At 47.7% G+C, this 18,295-nt stretch overlaps 1 protein-coding gene across 2 annotated transcripts in view; it reads left to right on the top strand.

The window, feature by feature from the left end:
* The window catches only part of LOC134933392 (leukotriene C4 synthase-like), a 116,550-nt gene that overhangs the window by 49,739 nt on the left and 48,516 nt on the right, over window positions 1-18,295 (top strand). The gene's annotated exons all lie outside the window — the stretch shown is intronic.

Genomic DNA, 18,295 nt, shown 5'->3' with positions numbered 1-18,295 from the left:
TATATATAGCAGTACGGTACAGTAGTCCATTGCTGTACCTCTGTTTCGTCAAGTATACTATCCATATCTGTGCTGCATTGTAGGTGTGCGCAGTATATAGTAGGAGGACAGTGCAGAATTTTGCTGACCACCAGCATATATATATATATATATATATATATATATATATATAGCAGTATGGTACAGTAGTCCATTGCTCTACCTCTGTGTCGTCAAGTATACTATCCATATCTGTGCTGCATTGTAGTTGTGCGCAGTATATAGTAGGAGGACAGTGCAGAATTTTGCTGACCACCAGTATATATATATATATATATATATATATACACACGTATGACCGGCACTCCAACAGCACAGCATAAATACCTGAGTGCCCTCCCGTGGCACTACAGAGCCCAGCAGACAGCACAGATTGGTGGGCGGCACTCCAAGGATTTGTAGAAGAAATAACACAGCTTCACAAGCTTTTTCAATCAACGTTTCAGACGCCTTTATTTGCGCCTTTCGTCAGGATGACGCCCACCAATCTGTGCTATATATATATATATATATATATATAGCAGTACAGCACAGTAGTCCATTGCTCTACCTCTGTGTCGTCAAGTATACTATCCATATCTGTGCTGCATTGTAGTTGTGCGCAGTATATAGTAGGAGGACAGTGCAGAATTTTGCTGACCACCAGTATATATATATATATATATATATATATATACAGCAGATAGGAACATACAGCGGCACTCAGAGACTGATCCCAGTAGATAACGTGCAAACGGTAACTTTAATCCATAGGAAACAAAGTGGGGTGACCAACGTTTCGGGGCACTAACGCCCCTTTGTCAAGGTGATATCACGTTATCTACTGGGATCAGTCTCTGAGTGCCGCTGTATGTTCCTATCTGCTGTATATTTATTATTCCAGAGGGCACCGGAGACATATACTTAGGGTGAGTGCCAGCTCTTCTACGATATATATATATATATATATATATATAGCAGTACGGTACAGTAGTCCATTGCTGTACCTCTGTGTCGTCAAGTATACTATCCATATCTGTGCTGCATTGTAGTTGGACGATACACTATTGGACGATACAACTATTGGACGAGTTTGTGCGCCGCTGGATAGCCATATTAAACAAATGCTCGCTGGACCTGATGACTTTGGTAGTGGAAGAAGCTGCAAAAGAATTGCAGCTGATAAGAAGTAAAATTGAAACTACAGAAAAAGAATTTAAAGAACAATTAACGCAGGACAACACCTGTAATTGGTTAGAAAAACTCAGCTCACAAGTAGTGACTTATAAAAAGGAGTTGGTAGCCTTCAAGAAACGTAAATTTGAGAGAGTAAATCTTGATTATGAAGAGATGAATGTTTATCGCTGGTTATCAGGAAGTCAGGAGGGGAACCATGCTGGTAGAAGATGTCAGAGAAATAGGAGAGCACGTGGCTACAAAGAACGAAACACCTATAGCGACATACCCTCATCTTCAGGTGAGGATTCCACTGACCTAGATGGCCCATCAACATCCTCTGGGAAACCCCCTTTAGGGGTAAAAACCCGTGCTGGACACGGGGGAAGAGGAAACACACGAGAAGGGGCGGCCAGTGCAAGAGGAAGAGGAAGGAGGAACAACAAGGCAAAGAAATAGAAGTTGTCTTCAATCTGTCTAGCCATATACTATCTGAAGCTGAAAAGTCCGTACTCAGCAAGGGACTTGGATTTGTACCCACTACTCCATTTGATTAGTTTGAATGGAAGGTTGATCAGTTCAGATTGGGGAGGCAGCTTAGATTAAGAGAATTTTTTTAGTGAGCAAGATGATACAAATCGCACTGATGGAATTTCTGTATTTAAAAGAAAGTCACAGTTTGACCCTTTATCTAATAATATTGCGATACAAGGGTTCATTAAGGCACTTGATGTTCAGGTCTTGAATTACCAAAAAACCCCTAAACCCCATAAGAACAATTTGACCAAAGATGAATGGACAGCCCTGAAAGATTTGAGTAATAATAAGAACATCGTAATCAGGTCTGCAGATAAGGGGGGAGGGGTCATTGTGATGGACGTGGATGTATATTGTGCTGAGATCTACAGACAACTATCAGTGAGAAATGTTTATGATCTGTTGCCTGGTGATCTGACTGATTCATATAAAGCTGAAGTAGATATGATTCTTGATGAAGCCATGAAAGAGGGCATTATCAATGTTGATGTACATCATTTTTTGAAGGTTGATGCACCAAGGGTGCCCCTGTTGTATACTCTTCCTAAGATCCACAAAAGTATGTGCAACCCGCCTGGATGCCCTATTGTTTCGCCCAGAGATTCCTTATACAACAACATATCTCAGTTTCTGGATTATTATTTACAGCCATGCGTCCAGGCGGGAAGCACATACTTAAAGGATACTACTGATCTGTTACTAAAGTTGGAGGAGTTAGGGGAGTTACCTCAAAACACGTGGATGTGCACCTTGGATATTGGTAGTTTAAATACCAATATCCCACATGATGAGGGATTAGAGGCGGTTAAAATAACCCTTAGTGATAATCCTTTATACAATGGTCCTAATTTAAAATTCCTATTGGTGTTACTTGAACTGGTCTTAAAACGTAATTATTTCTACTTTAATGGCAGATATTACAAACAGTGCTCTGGTTGTGCCATGGGTTCTCCCGTGGCACCTGTATATGCCAATACTTACATGTCAGTGTTAGAAAAACAACTCTTCTTTAACCGGGATGTGCGAGACTATATAGTGTTTTATAAACGCTATATAGATGATGTCATACTGTTTTGGAATGGAACATATCTGGAATTAGTGAACCTCATTGAGCAAATCAATGGTCTAGATTGTACAATTAAATTTACACATACTATCAGTCGAGAAGAAATTACTTACCGTATATACTCGAGTATAAGTCGACCCGAATATAAGCAGAGGCACCTAATTTTACCACAAAAACCAGGGAAAACTTATTGACTCGAGTATAAGCCTAGGGTGGGAAATGCAGCTCTACCCGTACACAGAACTCACAGTGCCAGATATGCTCCACAGTGCCAGTTATGCCCCCACAGTGCAAGATATGCCCCACAGTGCCAGATGTGCCAGATATGCCACACAGTGCCAGATATGCCCCACAGTGCCAGATATGCCAGATATGCCCCACAGTGCCAGATGTGCCCCACGGTGCCAGATATGCCCCACAGTGCCAGATATGCCTCACAGTGCCAGATATGCCACACAGTGCCAGATGTGCCCCACAGTGCCAGATGTGCCAGGTGTGCCCCACAGTGCCAGGTGTGCCCCACAGTGCCAGGTGTGCCAGATATGCCCCACAGTGCCAGGTGTGCTAGATATGCCCCACAGTGCCAGGTGTGCCAGATATGCCCCACAGTGCTAGATACTTACCCTCCGTCGCTCCCGCGCTGTCTTCTGAAGGAGGGACACGGAGAGCGCAGCGCGCAGCTCTCCTGTGTCCCTCCTGCGTCTTCGGCGGCAGCGGCGTGTGTTAAAGGAAGTGCCGGTTCGTGCACTTCCTTTACCACACAGACGCCGCTGCCACCGGATATGCAGGAGGGACACAGGAGAGCCGCGCGCTGCGCTCTCCGTGTCCCTCTTAAAGCTGACTCGAGTATAAGCCGAGGTGGCTTTTTCAGCACAAAAAAAAGTGCTGAAAAAGTCGGCTTATACTCGCATAAATACGGTATTTAGATGTAAAAATTAAACTTGATGGCGAAAATAAAATTCATACTAGTATCTTTTCAAAAAATACAGATAGAAATACTTTATTGAGAGCGGACAGCTTTCACCCCCAGGCAACTATCAATAGCCTTCCGTACTCTCAATTTTTGAGAGTCAAGAGGATCACTAGTGATGAAAACACGCTGGAAAACAACCTTGATATCATGTCCAACAAATTTAGAGCACGAGGTTATAAGGACGTGACAATAAAGGCTGCTAGAAACAAAGTCTCCTTAGGATCTAGACAGAGTACCCTCTTAACAAGCAAGAGGGATGATACTGCCAATGCTTTAAATTGGGTTCACAGATACACTGTAGCACACAAAAAAATCAGAGAGAGTAGTGCTAATTTATGGCCCATGATACAGAATGACATCAAAAGTTTGAAACACACCAAAATTAGACATTGTTACCAGAGAGGAAAAAATATTCGAGACTGGATCGTACATGCCGAAATCACTAAACAAATACAATCTAGGGACGGTATAACCAGACGGAGCAATGGCTGCCATAAATGTACAGGGTGCACTACTTGCAGCCACATGACAACTGGTAAATATTTTTTTCATCCTCACACGGGCCGTAGATATGAAATTAGACATTCTGTAAGGTGTACCAGCTCTTACATTGTTTACTTGATAAAATGCCCGTGTGGACTCTGCTATGTGGGGTAAACCATCCGTACCTGTCGGGAACGGATGGCCCTACACATATCCGCAATTAGAGCAGCACTGAGTGGCAAAGGGTCTGATCAACCTATTGCCAGACATTTTAAAGAGGCCAGACATAATATGGCCAATTTACGTCATCTGATCATTGCTCATATTCCTGATGATGGCAGACGGGGATCGACACAAGAAGCTTCTACAATGTGAAGCAAAGTGGATCCACTTGTTGGACACAGTGAAACCTAAAGGGTTGAATGATCATTTAAATTTGAGTATATTTCTATAAAGGGATATACACAAGATTAGTTTTCATGATGATAAAATTGCCTTTGTATATAGTAACATAGTAACATAGTATCTGAGGTTGAAAAAAGACAATTGTCCATCGAGTTCAACCTATTTGTGGTGTCCTCTGCATGATGATTTGACTAAATAGTAACTATAATGCATGACTATGCACCATACCCCTGGATATCCTTATCCAATAGGAATTTATCTAACCCATTCTTAAAGGTGTTGACAGATTCCGCCATTACAACTCCCTCGGGCAGGGAATTCCAAATATTATGGTTCATCTTCATAATCTGTCTTACCTCTATGATTGAATATAAGCTGAGTATCTATTTGTTTTTAATGTTCATGTTTGTTTTTAAATGTATTGTTTTTTCACATGGTGTTTTTCCACAATAGGTGTCTAAATACTCCTGATCCCGCTGACAGCAGGCTGTTGTGTACACTGCCTCCGGGGATTTGCTAGGATCCCTACATGCGATCACTGTTGAGAAGACTGGACGACCTGGGTTGTTTTAAACAACTGCGGGTTGCTATGGTTACGCACGGTGATCGATGAGCGGTAGGAGAATAGCGATGCACCCGGAAGCAGGAAATGATGCGTGCCGGATGCAGGAGGGAGTCTGAGACGCGATGTGTGGAGGTAAGGGTATATAACATTTAGATGTATCACGACTTATTATGATTATGCTGCTTGAAAAAGGCTGAATAATGCCGAAACGTTGCTCTGCAAGCTGTTGCTGTAATTGTCATTTCTTGAAAAAGACCGCTGAGTGCCGTACCTTGGATGATCTGCATACACACTTCAATGTGCACCGCGGCATGACATGATGAAGTGAGAGTGCCGGTTAATAGTCTGCTATATATATATCTCCTATATAATAGCCCAGACTCTGTGCCTGGGCCTCTAACGCTGGGTGGAGTCACAGAGCTGGGCGGAGTCAGCAGCATCTGCGAGGGGAGACACCATGGCCTGTGCCAGCACCAGAGGCAAGTAAAATATGCCCCCTGGCACAGTATAGAGGGGTGGCCATGGCCAGTAGCACCACACACAGCTCCAGCCAGCAGCAGGGAGGGTAACACAGGCTATGCAGAGGGGACTTCCAAGCACCGCTGGACGCAACTTCCTGGCCCCCTTACACCCACACCCCACACTGAGGAATCCCTCCCTTATGCACCCCCCAACACTTTCCCTACCGCATCTAGCCAGTGGGGGTTCGCGCAGGACGGCAGCAGGGGACAAGCAGGTACAGCGGGACGGAGCACCACACTCACCAATCCACAGCGCCGCACATACATAGCGCTGCACATGCCGCCTCGCACCGCTCCGGCCACACCACTATGCCGCTCCCCTCACAGCCAGCCCGCAACTCGCCCGGAGCCAGGACGGGACACTGCTCCAGCCACTGTGCTGCTGAGCGGGATCTCCCTCCCGCAGCAGCTAAACGACTAGGTCACAGCACAGGCAGGGAGTACCCACTACCCACATCTGCTACAGCCATACACCCCAGAGGCACACCTCCACTTTTCCACACACCAACCCACCCTCTTCTCCTTCACACACACGAACACTCCCCCCCCCCCCCACACACACCCTTCCCCTTCCCTGCACATCCTACACCCCACCCCAACACCTCATGAACCCCTAACCCTCACACCACTACAACAAACACAACCCACGCACACCCACAACTCCTCCAAACAAACCTCTCGCCCCACGTGCAACACCAACCGCACCCACAACCGAACTAGGCCCATACCTCCCACCCAGCGGACGGCGATCCTATTAGCGAGGAGAAGACACGCAATAAGCCAGATACCGCAGTGGCAGAGGTTAGTACATCCCACCCCCTGAGTCCCCCCTCCCCCCACATCCGCACTATCCCCACCCGTAACGCCACCAGACTCCCATCCATTGCACCACCGCACCCGCCCCTCCCCCACCCGTGGCGCGTCCAGACACCCTATCCAAACCACAGCACCCCGCACCCGCTGCTCCACCACCCGCAGCACCTATGGACCCCATCCCCCAACCGCGACACCCCCGCACCTGCCACTCCCCCACCTCAAATCCACTCTGACCCCACCCCCTGCACCTCCTGCCCCCCTACCCCACTCGCAGCACCCTGGGTCCCCCCTCCACCGCATCTGCCTCTTCCCCACCCACGCACCTGCCCCTCCCCCACCCACAGCACCCCCACCCCTCTCCCACACCCGCCCCTCCTCCACCCACAGCCCCCCACCACCCGCATCGCCACCAGACCCCACCACCATCCGTGGCACCCACGCACCTCCCCCTCCCCCACCCGTGGTGCCTCCACACCCCCTACCCAAACCGTGGCACCCTCGCACCCGCCACTGCACCATCCGCTGCACCTATGGACACCACGCCCCATCTGCAGAACCCACGCACCTGCCACTCCCCCACCCATGTTAACCCTGCTCCTCTCCCACCCGCTACGCCTCCCGACCACCTACCCCACTCACAGCACATCCGCCCCTTCCCCACCCGCAGCACCCCCGAACCCACCCCTCCCCCACCAGCCCCGCTCCTCCCCAACCCCTGGAGCACCAGCACCACCGGACCCCATCCACTGCATCCCCGCACCCGCCCCTCCCCCACCCGTGCCGCCTCCAGACCCCTACCCAAACCGCGGCACCCGGCACTCCACCACCCACAGCACCAATGGACCCCATGCCCCAACCGCGACATCCCCGCACCTGCCACTTCCCCACCTGCGTCAACTCCACTCCGCCCCCACCCCCTGCCCCCCTACCCCACTCGCAGCACCCTGGGTCCCCCCTCAACCGCACCTGCCCCTTCCCCACCCGCAGCACCCACGCACCTACCCCTCCCCCACCCACAGCACCTCCACCCCTCTCCCACACCCACCCCTCCTCCACCCACAGCTCCCCACCACCCGCATCGCCACCAGACCCCACCACCATCCGTGGCACCCACGCACCTCCCCCTCCCCCACCCGTGGCGCCTCCACACACCCTACCCAAACCGTGGCACCCTCGCACCCGCCACTGCACCATCCGCTGCACCTATGGACACCACACCCCATCCGCAGAACCCACGCACCTGCCACTCCCCCACCCATGTTAACCCTGCTCCTCTCCCACCCGCTACGCCTCCCGACCACCTACCCCACTCACAGCACATCCGCCCCTTCCCCACCCGCAGCACCCCCGAACCCGCCCCTCCCCCACCCCCGGCAGCCCCGCTCCTCCCCCACCCCCGGAGCACCAGCACCACCAGACCCCATCCACGGCATCCCTGCACCTGCCCCTCCCCCACCCGTGCCGCCTCCAGACCCCTACCCAAACTGCGGCACCCCGCACCCGGCACTCCACCACCCACAGAAACTATGGACCCCATCTGCGGCACCCCCACACCTGCCACTCCCTCACCCTCATCAACTCCGTGCCTCCCGACCCGCTACCACACTCGCAGCACCCCCAGCACCCGCACCTTCCCCACCCGCAGCACCCTCCCACACACACGGCACCCCTGCACCCACCCCTCTCCCACCCACCATACCCCAGCACCCACCCCACCCCAGCACCACCGGACCCCCATCCACGGCACCCCCGCCCCCCTACACAAACCACACCACCTTCGCACCTACCACTCCACTACCCACAGCACCTCTTAACCCCATCCGCCGCACCCCCGCACCTGCCACTCCCCCGGCTGCTTCACCCCCGCTTCTCCCCCCCCGCTGCGCCTCGTGACCCCCTACATAACTCGCAGCACCCCCACACCCACCCCTACCCCCCTGCACTGCCTCCATAACCCCTCCCCCATCTGCAACAGCCCCGCATCTGACTCTCCCTCACCTGCGCCACCCCCATCCCTCCATCACCCGCAGCACCTCCGGAACCCATCCCCCATCTATGGCCCCCACTTTTTCGCCCCTACCCCATCCGCAACATGTCCCGACCACCTCCCCCATCCACAGCACCCCGTCTGCCCCCACCCCTCCACCACCCACCCCTCCCCAACCCACAACACCTCCTGCCCCCCTCCCCCATTCGCCACCCACCCGCAGCCACCCCTCCACCACCCACATCATCTACAGACCCCTTCCGCGGCACCCCACAACCACTCCTCCCCCACCCGCAGCACCTCTGCAACCCCTCCCCAAAATGCACCCCCTGCACACGCCCCTCCCCCACAGACAGCTCCTCCAGACCCCCTCCTTTATCTGCCGCCCCCGCCCTTCCCCCACCAACAGCATCTATATATCCCCTCCCCCACCCGCAACACCTCTGCAACCCCTCCCCCATTCGCTCCCCCTCTGCACCCGCCCCTCCCCCACCTGCAGCACCTCTTGATCCCATCCCCCATCTGCTCCCCCTCTGCAAGCACCCCTCCCCCACCCACAGCACCCCCGCCCCTCCCCCACCTTCGGTGACTACCAACACCCTCCCCCACCCGCGGCAACCCCGCAATCGCCCCTCCGCATCTTCCACGCACCCGCCACTTCCCCAACCACAGCACCTACTAGGTGATTCATCAGGCCTTGCGCGAAATGTTCATGCCGTCACAAGGGGCTACGGCCCCTTAACCATCCCACACCCTTTGTCCCTGCAATATTTAACCACACACAAAATTATGATTGGAGGTAATACTCCATATAATAAAAATATTGCATGCCCCAAGGGCGTGTAACGGTTAAAGGGGTGTAGCCCCTTGAGACGGTGTGAAGAGCACCCGTAGGGCGCGATGAATCACCTAGTATATATATATATATATATATATATAGCAGTACGGTACAGTAGTCCATTGCTGTACCTCTGTGTCGTCAAGTATACTATCCATATCTGTGCTGCATTGTAGTTGTGCGCAGTATATAGTAGGAGGACAGTGCAGAATTTTGCTTATCACCAGTATATATATATATATATATATATATATCAGTATGGTACAGTAGTCCATTGCTCTACCTCTGTGTCGTCAAGTATTCTATCCATATCTGTGCTGAATTGTAGTTGTGTGCATTATATAGTAGGAGGACAGTGCAGAATTTTGCTGACCACCGGTATATATATATTTATATAGCAGTACGGTACAGTAGGCCATTGCTATTGATATATTACTGGCATATAATTCCACACATTAAAAGATGGAGAACAAAAATGTGGAGGGTAAAATAGGGAAAGATCAAGATCCACTTCCACCTCGTGCTGAAGCTGCTGCCACTAGTCATGGCCGAGACGATGAAATGCCATCAACGTCGTCAACCAAGGCCGATGCCCAATGTCATAGTAGAGAACATGTAAAATCCAAAAAACAAAAGTTCAGTAAAATGACCCAAAAATCTAAATTAAAAGCGTCTGAGGAGAAGCGTAAACTTGCCAACTTGGCAAGGAACGGCTGAGGCCCTGGCCTATGTTCATGGCTAGTGGTTCAGCTTCACATGAGGATGGAAGCACTCATCCTCCCGCTAGAAAAATGAAAAGACTTAAGCTGGCAAAAGCACAGCATCCCCAAGGAGAGTCCAATTGTGTCGGTAGCGATGCCTGACCTTCCCAACACTGGATGGGGAGAGGTGGCGCCTTCCACCATTTGCACGCCCCCTGCAAGTGCTAGAAGGAGCACCCACAGTCCAGTTCCTGATATTGAAATTGAAGATGTCACTGTTGAAGTACATCAGGATGAGGATATGGGTGTTGCTGGAGCTGAGTAGGAAATTAACAAGGAGGAATCTGATGGTAAGGTGGTTTGTTTAAATCAGGCACCCGGGGAGACACCTGTTGTCCGTGGGATGAATATGGCCATTGACATGCCTGGTCAAATTACAAAAAAAAATCACCTCTTCGGTGTGGAATTATTTTAACAGAAATGCGGACAACAGGTGTCAAGCCGTGTGTTGCCTTTGTCACGCTATAATAAGTAGGGGTAAGGACGTTAACCACCTAGGAACATCCTCCCTTAAACGTCACCTGGAGCGCATTCATCAGAAGTCATTGACAGGTTCAAAAACTTTGGGTGACAGCGGAAGCAGTCCACTGACAACTAAGTCCCTTCTTCCTCTTGTACCCAAGCTCCTGCAAACCACACCACCAACTCCCTCAATGTCAATTGCCCACTTAGACAGGAACGCCAATAGTCCTGCAGGCCATGTCACTGGCAAGTCTGACGAGTCCTCTCCTGACTGGGATTCCTCTGATGGATCCTTGAGTGTAACGCCTACTGCTGCTGGCGCTGCTGTTGTTGCTGCTGGGAGTCGATCGTCATCCCAGAGGGGAAGTCGGATGACCACTTGTACTACTTCCTGTAAGCAATTGACTGTCCAACAGTCCTTTGCGAGGAAGATGAAATATCACAGCAGTCATCCTGTTGCAAAGCGGATAACTCAGGCCTTGGCAGCTGTGTTGGTGTTAGACATGCGTCCGGTATCCGCCGTTAGTTCACAGGCAATTAGAGAATTTCTTGAGGTAGTGTGTCCTCGGTACCAAATACCATCTAGGTTCCACTTCTCTAGGCAGGCGATACCGAGAATGTACACAGACGTCAGAAAAAGACTCACCAGTGTCCTAAAAAATGCAGTTGTACCCAGTGTCCACTTAACCACGGACATGTGGACAAGTGGAGCAGGGCAGACTCAGGACTATATGACTGTGACAGCCCACTGGGTAGATGTATTGCCTCCCGCAACAAGAACAGCAGAGGCGGCACCAGTAGCAGCATCTCACAAACGCCAACTCGTTCCTAGGCAGGCTACGCTTTGTATCACCGCTTTCCATAAGAGGTACACAGCTGACAACCTCTTACGCAAACTGAGGAACATCATCGCAGATTGGCTTACCCCAATTGGATTCTCCTCGGGATTTGTGACATCGGACAACGCCACTAATATTGTGCGTGCATTACAATTGGGCAACTTCCAGCACGTCCCATGTTTTGCACATACATTGAATTTGGTGGTGCAGAATTATTTAAAAAATGACGGGCGTGCAAGAGATGCTATCGGTGGCCAGAAGAATTGCGGGCCACTTTTGGCATTCAGCCACCGCGTGCCGAAGACTGGAGCAGCAGCAAACACTCCTGAACCTGCCCCGCCATCAGCTGAAGCAAGAGGTGGTAACGAGGTGGAATTCAACCCTCTATATGCTTCAGAGGATGGAGGAACAGCAAAAGGCCATTCAAGCCTATACATCTGCCTACGATATAGGCAAAGGAGGGGGAATGCACCTGACTCAAGCGCAGTGGAGAATGATTTCAACGTTGTGCAAGGTTCTGCAACCCTTTGAACTTGCCACACCTGAAGTCAGTTCAGACACTGCTAGCCTGAGTCAGGTCATTCCCCTCATCAGGCTTTTGCAGAAGCAGCTGGAGAGATTGAAGGAGGAGCTAAAACGGAGCGATTTCGCAAGGCATGTGGGACTTGTGGATGGAGCCCTCCATTCGCTTAACCAGGATTCACGGGTGGTCAATCTGTTGAAATCAGAGCACTACATTTTGGCCACCGTGCTCGATCCTAGGTTTAAAGCCTACGTTGTATCTCTATTTCCGGCAGACACAAGTCTGCAGATGTTCAAAGACCTGCTGGTGAGACACTTGTCAAGTCAAGCGGAACGTGACCCGCCAACAGCTTCTCCTTCATTTTCTCCCGCCACTGGAGCTGCCAGGAAAAGGATCAGATTTCCAAAACCACCCGCTGGTGGTGATGCAGGGCAGTTAGGAGCAAGTGCTGACATCTGGTCCAGACTGAAGGACCTGCCAACGATTACTGACATGTCGTCTGCTGTCACTGCATATGAATCTGTCACCATTGAAAGAATGGTGGAGGATTATATGAGTGACAGCATCCAAGTAGGCAAGTAACTGTACGTATACTGTACGTATACTGGCAGGAAAAAGAGGCAATTTGGAGGCCCTTGCACAAACTGGCTTTATTTTACCTAAGTTGCCCGCCCTCCAGTGTGTACTCCGAAAGAGTGTTTAGTGCAGCCGGTAACCTTGTCAGCGATCAGTGTGCGAGGTTACTTCCGCAAAATGTGGAGAAGATAATGTTCATTAAAATTAATTATAATCAATTCCTCCGTGGAGACATTCACCAGCAATTGCCTCCAGAAAGTACACAGGGACCTGAGATGGTGGATTCCAGTGGGGACGAATTAATACTCTGTGAGGAGGAGGATGTACACAGTGAAAAGGGTGATGAATCGGAGGATGAGGAGGAGGTGGACATCTTGCCTCTGTAGAGCCAGTTTGTGCAAGGAGAGATTGATTGCTTCTTTTTTGGTGGGGGCCCAAACCAACCAGTCATTTCAGCCACAGTCGTGTGGCAGACCCTGTCGCTGAAATTATGGGTTTGTTAAAGTGTGCATGTCCTGTTTATATAACATAAGGGTGGGTGGGAGGGCCCAAGGACAATTCCATCTTGCACCTCTTTTTTTATTATTTATCTTTGCATCATGTGATGTTTGGGGCTAATTTTTTTTAAGTGCCACCCTGTCTGACACTGCAGTGCCACTCCTAGATGGGCCAGGTGTTTGTGCCGGTCACTTGGGTCGCTTAGCTTAGTCATCCAGCGACCTTTGTGCAAATTTTAGGACTAAAAATAATATTGTGAGGTGTGAGGTGTTCAGAATAGACTGGAAATGAGTGGAAATTGTGGTTATTGAGGTTAATAATACTATGGGATCAAAATTACCCCCAAATTCTATGATTTAAGCTGTTTTTGATGTTTTTTTGTAAAAAAAACACCCGAATCCAAAACACACCCGAATCCGACAAAAAATTTTCAGGGAGGCTTTGCCAAAACGCGTCCGAATCCAAAACACGGCCGCGGAACCGAATCCAAAACCAAAACACAAAACCCGAAAAATTTCCGGTGCACATCTCTAATTTCTGCTCCTATTTCCCTGAAGTGTCCTCACATACTCTATGTCACGTTTGAATAGAGAAAGGATGATCACAAATTATATGTGATCTAAGGTGTGGTGATTACCTGCAGGAATAATCACCAATAATGTTTTCAAGTGACTGTATATATATAATTTAGTATTCTTTTCAGCCAAGATGTGACAACATGGCTGACATGCAATGTCCTGCATTTGACCCCCATAGGTCCAGGCCAAGAGAGATCTGCAGACCATAAAGTTTGAGATGACATTCCTACATCAAAAGCAGAGATTTGCAAGCTCTGGACATTGAGGCCATTTGTTGTTGTGTCAACAGAGGGGCTGTAAACAGACCAGGAATCCTGTTTCCTGGCTAACGTCATAAACCTTGCTTTCTTTGAAAGAGATTCCTACAGTATACTCATTACCTCTCCCCTTGGCTGTTGCCAAGCACCAAGTATGTAAAACCTGGTGTAGGTGTTTTGTCCAGCAGGAAAGTGGTTAAAAATCCCAAGGGAGGGGGCCTGATGAAGCTGGAGACTATATCTGTCCCACTCATGAAAATGGGAGTTGTGATCTCTTGGGGGTCAGCTAGTATGCTGGAGGTGACCTGAGTTTCTGTGAAGTCCCCCACAACAGAAATACTTAAAACTTGTTTGCGTAAGTGTAAAGGTTTCTGTAAGTTTTTATTTCCTTTTCATTTATTGAGATTGCTGTATTCTGTGTGTTTTTAAAATATTCTTAATAATCTTTGTAACCTTTTTGTAACCAAAGCTCTGAAGTATTCTTGAAATTAAAATCCTAATTTTAGTTCTGATCCTGTTGTTCTTATGAACTCCAACGCCTGTGTGGCTCACGCCTATCTATTTTTCTAAGTATTGCAGTGTGTGTGTGACAGGTAAAGCTAAAGACGCCTGCAACGTCCGTAATACGTTGAAAAGTCTTTGCTGGTGGCAGCTGAAAGTATTTAAATAATCTCGTGTGTCAAAAGTGAACCCTGTACGGCACATGCGGCAGTTCTCAAATTGGCGTATTTGTGGAATTGGCCGGCAGCGTCGTCACACTCTATCAGACACTATTCCAGCCTTCAAAATTGCTCTCAAAACTTCACCCATGCCTACCACCTTTACCCATTAAGTAGTGCTCCGCACTGCCTTTGGGGCTGAGTCAACTCCCAGCAATGTGCCATCGGAATGCTAGTAACAGCATCACGTCAAAAGATTACTCATGTTGCCTCATTACCCATATAGGGGTCTATTCAATTGATGTCGAAAATTCTGACTTGTCGGAAAAATGGCAATTCCGACATTTTTAGGTCGAATCTAACATTTTTTGGGTCAGTTTTTGACAATGTCAATCCGACTTTAAAAAAAGACAGATTGACTTTGTCGAAAACGGCCAAAACCTTTCGGATTTGGCCTCAAATTGAATACTGAACTGTCGGACCCTTTCCGTTGAAAAAGATCTGACATCAATTGAATATACCCTACAGTGTGAAAGTGAGTGATGATGCCCTGATGTAATTCTGGACATGGTGTCGAGTCGCAAATAGCTTGGAATTTAATTGGCCTCAATGGGGGGTATTCAATTGTTTGAAAAGTCAGTTGGGTGTCCGTTTTTTTCCTAGCTAATAAACAGGAAAAAACAGACACCCAACCGACTTTTCAAACATTTGAATTCCCTCCTTTGTGTCCACCCACAACCTCTCTACAATGTACGCTATTGAGATCAGAACCCTCTCTACTTCATTGGATCATTATGAAATCTGCAATTATGTCTATATGTATAACTTGTCTATAATTGAAGTTTGTTCAGTCTATAATAATCAATTTATGACATATATCACTTGTGTGACAAATTACACATAAACTTTCACATTAAACTTGTTATTGAATATATTGCTATAGATGCTCTCAGCTAAATGGTTAAATCCTATAGTTTCTTTCTTCGTCCAGTTTAATCTGAAGGGAAATACAAAATATCTATAAGAGGAAGAGATCATTTCCCTTTCTGAGTAAACCCACCAATTACTACCGGATATATTCTTTCACCAAGGCTATAATATGCATCTGATGGCAAACAGAACAATATATTAAGTACTTTGGAATCAGTTTGTTTTTTGCAATCATGCTTAGTTTAACATGTTCAGTGTTTACATAAAGGAAAACAAAATACTAATAAAAACTAACGAGAAATAACTTAATATCATTACAAGCTACATACATCAGTAATAGATTGAATATTTTAAAGCAAGTACTAATACAGAAGTATATTTTTAAGTTATTACTAGTACACCTCATACCAGTAACTCTTCTAATCTTTCTGTGTGTATGTTGGGGATTCGTTCAATTTGCCGGCCGTCAGGATCCCTGAAAAACAGGACTATTCCCACTCTTGGGTGTGGAATAGATCCTGTGGAGAGTGCAGCACGCCACCGAGCCCGCAAAGGGACTCTTTATGCTCACCCAGCTGCCGGCATTCTGGCGAGCGGTATGCCGCTGTCGGGATATGGGCAACCCTACCGTGTATTGAAATACTCTTTGGCCCAAATGTATTAAGCTTTAACAAGAGATAAAGTGGAGATGGATAAAGGGGTAAATGTATAAAGCAGTGATAAGAGTGGAGAAGTGAACCAGTGGAGAAGTTGCCCATGGCAACCAATCAGCATTGAAGTAACATTTATAATTTGCATACTATAAAATAATGCAGAGCAGCTGATTGGTTGCCATGGGCAACTTCTCCACTGGCTCACTTCCCCACTCTTATCACTGCTTCTTACATTTACCCCAAAGAGTGATAAATGACCAATCAGCTCCTAACGGTCATTTTTCAAACACAGCCTGTTACTTGGCAGTTAGGAACTGGTTGGCTGGTCATTTATCACTCCTTATTCATCTCCACGTTATCCCTTTTTAAAGCTTAATACATTTGGGCCTTTGTGTCCAAATAATTAGTATCCCTTGCATTATTTATATTTTATATTTGAACAGTGACTAATATAGGGGTTAATATATCTATCATTTACTAGTCTATTAAAATTACTGATGTGGTTGCATAGCTCCTAATCATAAATAGAAATAGCATCCCAGTGACATGCCTACAATTAAAGAAAGCATACAAGATACCATCATACCATACAAATGGCATCCCAGTGAAAACCATACAGTCCATTAATCATAATGGCAAACACCACAGAATAAAAACCAGCATCCCAGTAACCACTACGCAGTACATTGAGCATCCTGGAAACTGCAACAGAATAAATAAACAGCATCCCAGATACAATTATACAGTACAGACAGCCCATCACTAAACAACCTGGAGATTCCTGTTCACCTTTTAAAGACACCCTCATTCCAGGAGGTACTTCTGCTGTTGGAAGTTCTCATAATCTCTTGGTGGACTTGCATATAGTGGACATTTTCGCCTTGGAAATTCAGGTGATTCGTTTGTGATAACTATGCTGATCATCAAGTACTTTCATCATACGTGATTTTATTTCTTTTTATTAAATTATGTAATTACTACACTATGAGTTTTTCCCATTAGTTTGGAGCTGGGCTGTCTTCCAGATATGGAAACCGTCAAAGTGGATGAAAGAATGTACCATAGGAGTGGATTTTATTTTATTTTGATACCCTCAAGTGGTTTCATATTTCAACATATATTCTGATGTTACCCAAGGACCAGGCAGTGGCAAACGCAGGATTTTGAAAGGGGAGTTTCCAAGTAATTGGGTATAAACCAATGAAAAAAGTCTAACCAGATTAAGCCTGCAATGTTTAAATGCCGCTGCAACGGTACATTGCACCCTTCATGGGTAATAGGATTGACCCCTATGTTTTATAGCCAGGCACTCAGCTTGCAGCTCATCCCATATTACCTGGCTTGGAGCCCTCCTGGAGTTAGAACAAAAGGTGGCACTCCAAGGATGTCAGTTAGGTGAGAAACTGACCGTTAATGCCAATGTTTTGGGGACAATCACCCTTTCAAGCCCCTGGAATGTATCACAATTGTTCTCACCTAACAGAAAGCCATTGAGTGCTTCCTTTTGTCCTCTCTCTATACATATTATATATATATATATATATATATATATACACACACATATATATATACTATGACATAGCACTCATCCCAGTATGTACTATAATAAGAGTGCAGTTGCCTTCATATATACAATTGAATAGCAAGCGGCACTCGTTTCCGGAATAATCAGGCAAAATATGAAGGGTTCAACGACGTTTCAATGTTATTCAATTCAATATTAGGTGGTCTGGCAGCCCTGTGTGACGTCATTCTTCTGTGCCGCTGGGAACTGCAATCAGACCATGGACAGTCCAGATAGGGTATATACTGTATAGGTAAGTCCTTTTTCACATTGATTAAAATATTGAATTAAATAACATTGAAAAGTCTGTGAATTCCTTGTCTCCTGCCTGATTATTCCTGCAATGAGTCTTTCCCCCGCAGCACCCCCCTGCATAGACTGACAGCACAGGCACAACCATTCCCCCCTCCCACACACATACACTTAGGTACACAGTGGGCGATATTGTGTACAATACGCCCGATTTGGACACATCGTTCACGATATCGTCCAGTGTGTATGCACTACGTCACTGACAATGTGTCGTCAGCGACATCCTCCGACAGGTGATATCACTAGCGAAAGCCAAGCTGCATTCCCGCTCCACCCCCCCCCACACACACACTGTTGT

This window comes from Pseudophryne corroboree, chromosome 6 (assembly GCF_028390025.1).
Source record: "Pseudophryne corroboree isolate aPseCor3 chromosome 6, aPseCor3.hap2, whole genome shotgun sequence".
NCBI lineage: Eukaryota > Metazoa > Chordata > Amphibia > Anura > Myobatrachidae > Pseudophryne > Pseudophryne corroboree.
The sequence above is the reverse complement of the archived record's forward strand: the minus strand, read 5'-3'. Positions and strand labels throughout refer to the sequence as shown.